The sequence below is a fragment of the Equus przewalskii genome, chromosome 28, assembly GCF_037783145.1.
Source record: "Equus przewalskii isolate Varuska chromosome 28, EquPr2, whole genome shotgun sequence".
Lineage (NCBI taxonomy): Eukaryota > Metazoa > Chordata > Mammalia > Perissodactyla > Equidae > Equus > Equus przewalskii.
Window position 1 is genome coordinate 36609163 of NC_091858.1, and position 8386 is coordinate 36617548.

Genomic DNA, 8386 nt, shown 5'->3' on the forward strand with positions numbered 1-8386 from the left:
AGAGTGGATTTTGTTAACATTAGACGTTATTTTTTTCAGTTTTTATAATTTAGGCAGAAGTCTAGAAAGAGTTTAACAAACAATAATATAAAACTTGAGGGAAAAATCTCCTGCTCCTCTTTATGTGTGTGTGGGAGGAGTGAGAATTATACGTGAAGTATACAGAATATTCTGTACAGTATTTTTGTGGAAGAATCTGTAATTGATATTGGAGGAGTCCTTTTCCAGATAAAGCGCCTATGTACTCACCTAATTAGAAGGAGTTTCCACATAACTTCTGAGTGCTGGAAAGCAACAGCTTTGATTTACTCAGGGTGGGGAGGAGGGAATCAATGTTAAGCAATTGTGAATATTTGTTACTTAACTCAGAACGAAATAAAAACAAGAGTAGAAAAATAGTAATAATTTGCTTAAAAATCACACTTTAAAAATTTCTATTTTAGAATTTTCACATCAAGAAATTGACTTTGATGGTTCGCTCAGCATAGAAGTTGACCATGGACTTGTTGCGGGTGAAAAAGGATGATGTCTGAAGTCAGCAAATGTTGCTTATAGATTTCAGTAAGGAAGCTGAGTGGTTTTTTTTGCATTAGAAGAGCTAATTTTCATTACGCAAGTCTCCCAATAGCCAGCTAAGCCTCTTAATGAAGAGAATTACTGCTGCTATACTAGCATATTCTTGGCCAATATCTAAGTGTCATAAGGTACTTGAACTGCCAAAAGGAAACCATGACCCAAGTCTGCTTAGTGTATCCATTCAGTTGAAAACAAAATATGTATTCACTGAAATACAGCATGCAGCACTGGCATTCTCATTAGTTTAAACTTGTAGATTCCAGTAATTCCTTTGAGCCACTGTGAATCTCATATTCATCCTTGAGATACATAAGAAAATAAGACAAGTCATGTTCAACACTTGCAAGAAGTCAATCATAAATATCTTCCTTTTTTGTGGATCTCGTGTCAAAGACGGACATTAATTTTGTCACCTGGCGGAGCCAAGTGTTTTATTTTTCCCCCAGTTTCCTAGTCCACTTGCAAATGAAGGCGGTGGAGCTATGCATAATGTGGATGTAATACTTTTTATCATATTTCATAGTAGCACAGACCTGCCTTTCTCTCATTCCTAGTTTTCTGTGTCCTTTGCAGTTTCTCAAAGGAGAATTTCAGCTCTTAATTAATTCTTCTTGCATTACAACAGAGTTCCTCTTCACACCAGAGGTTATTTTAGAAAATTCTGTGAAGTGAATAGCATTCCATTAATTCTCTTAGCGAAGGAAGTTCTTTCAAGGGAAACAAACTTAATTGCTATTCAAAATTATTCATGATTTTAAAATGTTTGCTTTCTTTTTTCAAGTGTTCACTTTTCTGTGGGTGACAGGTTTTTATTCCAGTCTATCTTGTAAGGTTATCTGTACAGCAAACATTCTTGGAAGATAGCCATAGCATCTCCCTCCCAGGAAGAGGGTAGGTTTGTTTCATGACCAGGATAATAAAGATTACGTCTCCAAGGCGAAGTCTGGGCAGACATGTTAGCAGCCTGATTTAAAATACGGGAGTTCTCTACACTCGGGCTTCTTCATTTGCATCCCCCTGGGCCCACCTTCACATCACCCCCACGGCCCTTGGGGAACAAGAGGCACCTTTGCAGACTTGAAGCCTTTGTTGACGACCGTGCCATGAGTAATAAAGTCCTTGACTCTGAGCCAGGCGTCCTGTGTCTCCTGCCAGCATCTATAAAAGTGCGACCATTTGAACTGTTAGCTTGCAAGCGGGGAAAAACATCTCAGAACTCTCACAATTCTTAATAAAAGATAAGATAAATTTACACCCTGAATTCCCAAACTGAAAACAAGGAATCATCCTTTGCTATGCAGTTGAAATTGTAATCAATCTATCCCCAGGTTGGGTTTTTTTCTGCACTGTCCCTCAGATATTAGAACCACCTCGGAAGAGGATCATGATGTTTTCTTAGGTTTGTTCCAGGAGCGGGAGGAGAAGGATTCGAATGCCGTCAGTATAGAAAGAGTCAATGGATAATTTATTAGATTAGTTTGAGTCTTTTATCTCAGGTATATAACAAGCTATAAAACAAAATTTGGATCCATAATAAGGCAAATGCATTTATTTATTGACTGGATCCCTCCAGAATCTGACATGGAAGCGCCTGGTAGGTTGGTGAGGCAGGTCCGTTTGAGTATCTGCGTTATTGGCATGATGGAAGTGCTCACTGAATGGAAACTGTGAAAACCTATGCAATTAAAGAGCAGAAAGCTGGGCAAACCATTCTCAGTAAGTGGTCATCAGAGCAGAGTAACTGGAGAGGCTGTGTTTTATCTCAGCTGTTGGAAGAGCAGAGCGAGGAGAGCAGCAATGCAGACTGCATGGTTCGTTGCGACTAACTGACATTTAGGAGCTACCTAAACACTTAAATACTTCATTCTTTTCTTGTCAAAGCTGATAATTGAGACTCAGTGGGATGATTCTCCCAAAGCACCGTGACCTGAAACAGGGCCTGAGGCTGATGTGCTGCTCCAAACTCCAGTTCAGATTCCCTTTTTCATCTCATTTTTATGGAAGACGACAATAATTGCAACCGTGAAGCTCTCTTGTTTGTTAATAGCAACAGTAACAACACCATAAAGCACCCTAGTGTCCTGGGGCAGAGGTGACAGCAAATTTACAGTGCACTTGTTCAACTGATATTAATATTTCTCGAGTAAATGATTGAAGCTAAAGATGGGTGTTTAATCCGTGTTTGGTTTAATCACAGTTCAATCACTTATTATTGTATTAAGACTGGACTTCCCAAGCATAGGGACCTCACCCTGCTGTTGCGGCTTTGACGTGACGGCCTCCTCTGCTGAACTTGGAAAGTGATATTTATTGTTGACCTTAAAGTCATTACTTAAGTGATATTACTCACTCAAGGTTTTGTATGCTTTCTAAAACTCCATTGCGAAAGAGGAAAACATCAATAACAAAATGCAATGCCTGGTAATAAAATGTTTCATTTCATTGTGATGGGCCTTAGAAGAATTTCGTTAAAATCATCTCGTCTGCGGTGTTTCTTCAAAGGAAAAGTCCATCTTCGGTTTTAGTGTGATCTTTTTCCCAACATATTGCACATTGTTTATAAAATCTGGTCTTAAAACTAGAACTATATGTGTTTATTTTTTTTCTGGTTCCATCCAATTCTTTTCTAGTTTTGCTGTATAGAAAGCCAATGTATAGAAACTCCCATAATTTGGTTCCATGCTTGATATTTAGTGTGTAGGACACATATATAAAAGGACACCACATTAATCTTAGGTGTCCTTAGGAGGCTAAGGGATTTTTATGTATGTACAAATTGGCAAACGAAAGCATAAAAACATCTGTACTTTATCTCTATGTAAAGATTCATGATTGATGAGCAAGGCATGAGATGTTTTAGTCATACAAAGGAGAGAAAAAATAATTTTAAAAGAAATAGCACTGCTTATGCTTTTTGAATCTTTTTCAGAGTTCGCCCCAACCACATCTCCGGAAGAACAGTCTCTCTCAGTTGACCTGTTGTGTTTATATCAAATTTTCTTGGTATCAGAGTTTGTTTAAAATTATCTGTTTATAAAACCACCTTCTTCATTAAGCTGTGTGTTCCTCAAGAATAAAGAATTTGTCTTAACTGATTTATTTTCCTGTAAGACTCCAGCTCAGACTGCAATCTTTGTTTTCAGAGAATGTGTGCTGAATTAATGAAGGACTCTATAGAAGAGCTCGGTATTCAGAGGCTTCAATGAGTTATGTTATACATATTCACGTGGATTGTCCACGGGATTATAGAAACATTGAAGTTTTATGTCTTCATCTCCAAAGGAAGAGGCTTACAAGGGAGTGTATTCAAGACGCCGACCCTGAGAATATTTGCTGTTTCAAAATTTTTTTTCTCTCTCTTCTAGTAATTAAAAAAAATTGTTTGCAAGCCCCAAATTAAAACTGTTACTCCTTTTTTAATATCAACATTTAAAATAATACTATCAAATACAAGTTATAGTGCCAATCAAATTTAGCTCAATTTATGACCTTCAAATATCTAAAATCTCTCATTACAGAGACTTCTCATGTTAATGGCAGGCTTTTCCAAACCTCTCTGTGCAGATGAGAGAAGGCAAGAAAACACCTGAGAATTTGAGTTGCCTTCCACAATGCAAAAGGAGAATCATGTTATAAAAATAAAACAAACAGAACAAAAACCATATGGGAAAGCTATGCAAAGGTGGAACTATGACAGCCCCCAAGGAGAAATACAAACCCACCACACAACGTCAAAACCATGTTATGGAAACGAGCTTGGAAAGAATCTCTTCTTTCATCCAGGGTCAGTGCCACCATCTGTGCAAAATGCACAGTGGCATAGATGATTGGCAGCTGGAGATGAAGAAACAAGCCTCACAAGGTAGGCTGAGTCCGTATTGACATCGTAAGATGTGGCGGCGGGTCCGAGTGGACAATCTGGAGCTCGGTGTCAGTCAAAGCTGAATTCTGATCCCTGTCCGTCTACGTATTTGCCAGTGGACTCTGTGAGAGACGAGGTTCCTGGGAGCTTTCAGACTATAAATCTCTTTGCTGTGCATGGGTTATCCCAACTTTTAATTTACCCATTGCTTTGTAGGATGGTCAGTGATTTAGTATCAGATTGGGATAAACGCAAACAGATGAATCAGAAAATGTTATTTAAATAATAGAATAAAAAATGAAACTACAATTGGTAAATTTCTCTTTCTACCTACCTATTTTAGGTTTCAAGAATTCTCTCTTAAATAATTTCCAAAATCCAGCCTACATACAGAAAAATCTGTACAATGTAACAATAAATACTCTAATGGAAAATGATACTGTGTGGCTACTCAAAGACTATGTTAGATCCTGAAAGCATCATCGCAGAGCTAATAAAAATTAGGATAAAAACGTGCTATGAACAAACAATAATGTATTTTATTCATTCCTTTTTCTGTTCATTCATCAAACATTTACTGAAATCCTTCTATAGTCCTTTAAGAGCTAGTGTTTTGGAGGAAAAAAATACACCTACTATAAAGATCTAAGCTTGAAACTAATGAAAATAAACAGCAATAATAGAAAGTTAACAATTGGGTTATTACAAAGCAGAACATCAATGGAAGCTCTAAAGTTACAAAAATGGTATAGGTTGACAGACTCCTTAAATGATGCAGTTCCAAGACACAATTTTATGCAAACAGCTTTCTCTAACAGACATATGGACATTTCTTTTCAGAACCATTTTCCTGTGTTTCTTCGGGAGAGAAGGTCTCCACAGGAGTGGGGACAGTTATGTGGTGAACAGACCATCTTTCCTGTCCAGACATTTCTGACCGGGATGAGATTAGTGTCCTTCATGCGTCACTATGAGTGGCCTGAAAATGTCTCCTGGAATTTGCAGCAATTTGAATCTAAGGAAAATATAGTGCAATCTCAAAATCATCAATTATCATAAGGTCACTCCCCCAATTTATTATTGTACAGCAATCAAACTTTGCATCTTCCTCAAGGATGACTCTAGTTATATGGCCAAGACTATGTCTTTCTCATCCGTAAAGTGCTTGACATCAAACACTTAGGATTGAGCAAGCTTATTCTAGATGATGGGATTTCCCTGGCTCAGAGGTTGGCCATAGTTGATGTGCATTGTCAGTCCTGGCCTTCCACTAGGAGGGCACTCCTGGGTAGAGACGTGTCCACTCCTATTCTCTGGCGTGGTCATTGAGAGTCTCCCTTCTCTGACTCTTTCTCTTCAACAAGGGTGTCAGTTGCCCTCCTCCTGTACTCGTGTTAACCAGGCCATCAGTTTTGGGGGCTGTGGCTGGGGGGGGGGATGTTATTTTCATGGTGTTATTTTCTGAAGTCCTTTCAGAGAAATGATTTTTAATCAGAATCTAAAAGTCTTGCCATTTGGAGGGTAAAGGAATCCAGCATCCTCATGTTATTTTTGTCCTGTTAATTGTCCTGTGGGTCCAATTCACAGAGGTCGCACAGCAGCTCCTCACGCATCGCAGTGTGAGGATGAAAGACATGGGTGCAGCCCAGGAAGGAAAGGCACAGAGTAACAAACTGGAAAAGCATATCGTCAATGCTTTACTTGTATGCGAAAAATGAAGTTAAGTATAAAGAAAGGCTCCTACTCACATTTTAAATTTTCATTTGAATATTCACATTTTGTGTATTCGATGTACACTGTGTCCTTCACATTTTGGAAGTGATGGGTCCTTGGCAGCATTTTGTAGTGACAACAGCATAGGGAGAGCTTTGTCCCGGTACGAAAAAGAAGACAGGAGAAGTGGGCATGGAGCAGCTAGCGCCATCTCCCGCTTGCCTCCCCCTCCAGGGCAGAAATCAGAGGTGGGTGTTTCTCTTCTCCATTTGATGTTTTCAGGGGATTAGCAGTTGTGTTTATGTCTTTTGAAAATAAGAATAAGAGAGGAAAAACAACCCACAGTCTATGACCCACTCTGTGTTAGCTGGAGGCAGGTGCTTTGATTTCTTCTTTAACATCAACTCATTTTTCCTTTCCTGCAATAAACTAAGGATTTGAGCAACGACAAGGGTGAGGGCAAACTTGTTTATATATTGAACAAGTTATTCTGTATTTATACATTGTGCTCACTAGTTTAGATATGGGGTGGGGAGGAATCTGCGGAAAATGCTTCACACGAGCATACATTCCTCAAAAGATACCATGTTATAATGATAATAACAAGACATCAGAAGCCATGTGAGAGCAAGGGCCAGATTCCTCCTTATTGATTGAACTTCAGGATCAGATTAGAGATGTTAATGCAATAACGGAATTTTTATTATGTGCTGGTTAACTCCCCTCCCTCTGCTGGGCTTACTGTGCAAGTTGCTCAAAAATGAGGAAGCAAAGAAAAAAACAGTAGAGGAGCATTTTGTACCATGAAGTCTCTGCATTTAGGCCTTTGGTATGGTCTTCAAAAGGCATAAGAAGCATGGTGGTGGGATTGTGGTCCTGTGAGAAGGCAGTGATAAGCATGACACTTGTGACTAATAGGAGAATTTTATTTTCAGATGGAATGCCCTTGAAGATAAATGGAATGGGGCAAAATGCTAAAACCCTCTTCTGACACCAGATGGAAAATTGGCATCATTATGAGCAATTTGTATCCTCAGCACCAGCGAGATTATGGCTGTCTTCGGATATATGGTCATATAACTCCAAATAGAATTTAAAATGCATTCTCTTCTGGTGCTCAGGAGTTTCAAGATCTTTCAGTGTTCCAGGAAGAGATAAAATAATGACTTTACATCAGATTCTGATAAATGGAGAATGCATATTTTAATCTCTAGGGTAACCTCTAAGAATTATAAACAAATAAAATGTATAATTTCAAAGATAATGGATGGACAGAATAAAATAAAAATATAACAATCCAAAGTGAGGAAAGAAAAATAAAAATATAGAACAGGTGATGAAATAGAAAACAAATAAAAAGTTGGAAGATTTAAAGCCAGATATAGCAGTAATTACAATAAATGTAAAATATAAGTTGAAATGCTCTAATTACAGTCAAATATTGTAAGAATGAATAAAAAAGTAACAACTATATGGGCTAAAATAAGTGTGGCATATTAGCCTTAGACTCAATATCATCAAGAATTAGTTTAGACGTAACACGTGGTTGTAAATAATCTTGTACCAGGTTTATTTTTGACAGGATTTAGAACATGCTACCCCAAAATGTGGCACCTGCCATATTGGGTATTTTAAGCTGAAAGAATTTGAGAAACGGCAGGTACAGGAAGGATTTGCTGCTGTTCCCATGAAGCAAATCATAAAACCCTCACGTGAGAGGTGTGGCCCCCGGACCTGGAGGCACAGAGCATCCTTATTTCTGAAGAAGGGATGCAGAGAGGAATCTGGAGGAGCAGGCTTTGCTGTGTCGTTCCCCAGTTCACTAACTGGCTCACCTTTGTGCTGTCACGTCTTTCCATGGCTGCACCCTTCATCAAACCTAGCGTAAAAATGCTCAAGCTTAACCACTTCTTTTGGTCCTCATTTCCTTGTGAAGGCTCCTGTGTCACGTAAAATTTATATTCAGTCAATTTGTATGCTTTTCTCCTGTCAGTCTGTTGTTTGTTCCAAGAGGCCCAGCCGAGAACTTAGAAGGGTAGAGGAAAAAGATATTTTTTCTCTCTACATTTTCCAAACAATAATTAACTTTTACCAGTTATTAGTCCTTACAGAACTTATTGAATGAAGCTGTGAAGAGGCAAAACTCATATTATCACCACATTTTACCAAAGAAAATCATGTGTTCTGGGATGGGCGAGCGTGGACCCACACCACTTTTGTCTCTGGGTCCAGTGT

The 8386-nt window shown here is 38.5% G+C and overlaps 1 long non-coding RNA gene across 3 annotated transcripts in view; it reads left to right on the top strand.

Annotated features, from left to right (window-relative positions):
• Positions 1–7529, top strand: part of LOC139080016 (uncharacterized) — a 31801-nt gene extending 24272 nt beyond the window's left edge. For 2 of the 3 annotated variants that reach the window (XR_011534125.1, XR_011534126.1), the window contains exon 5: positions 4095–7529. This is a non-coding gene — a long non-coding RNA (uncharacterized lncRNA). The remainder of the gene's footprint in view (positions 1–4094) is intronic. The other variant, XR_011534127.1, reaches the window with a different exon arrangement.
• Positions 7530–8386: the final 857 nt, after the last annotated feature.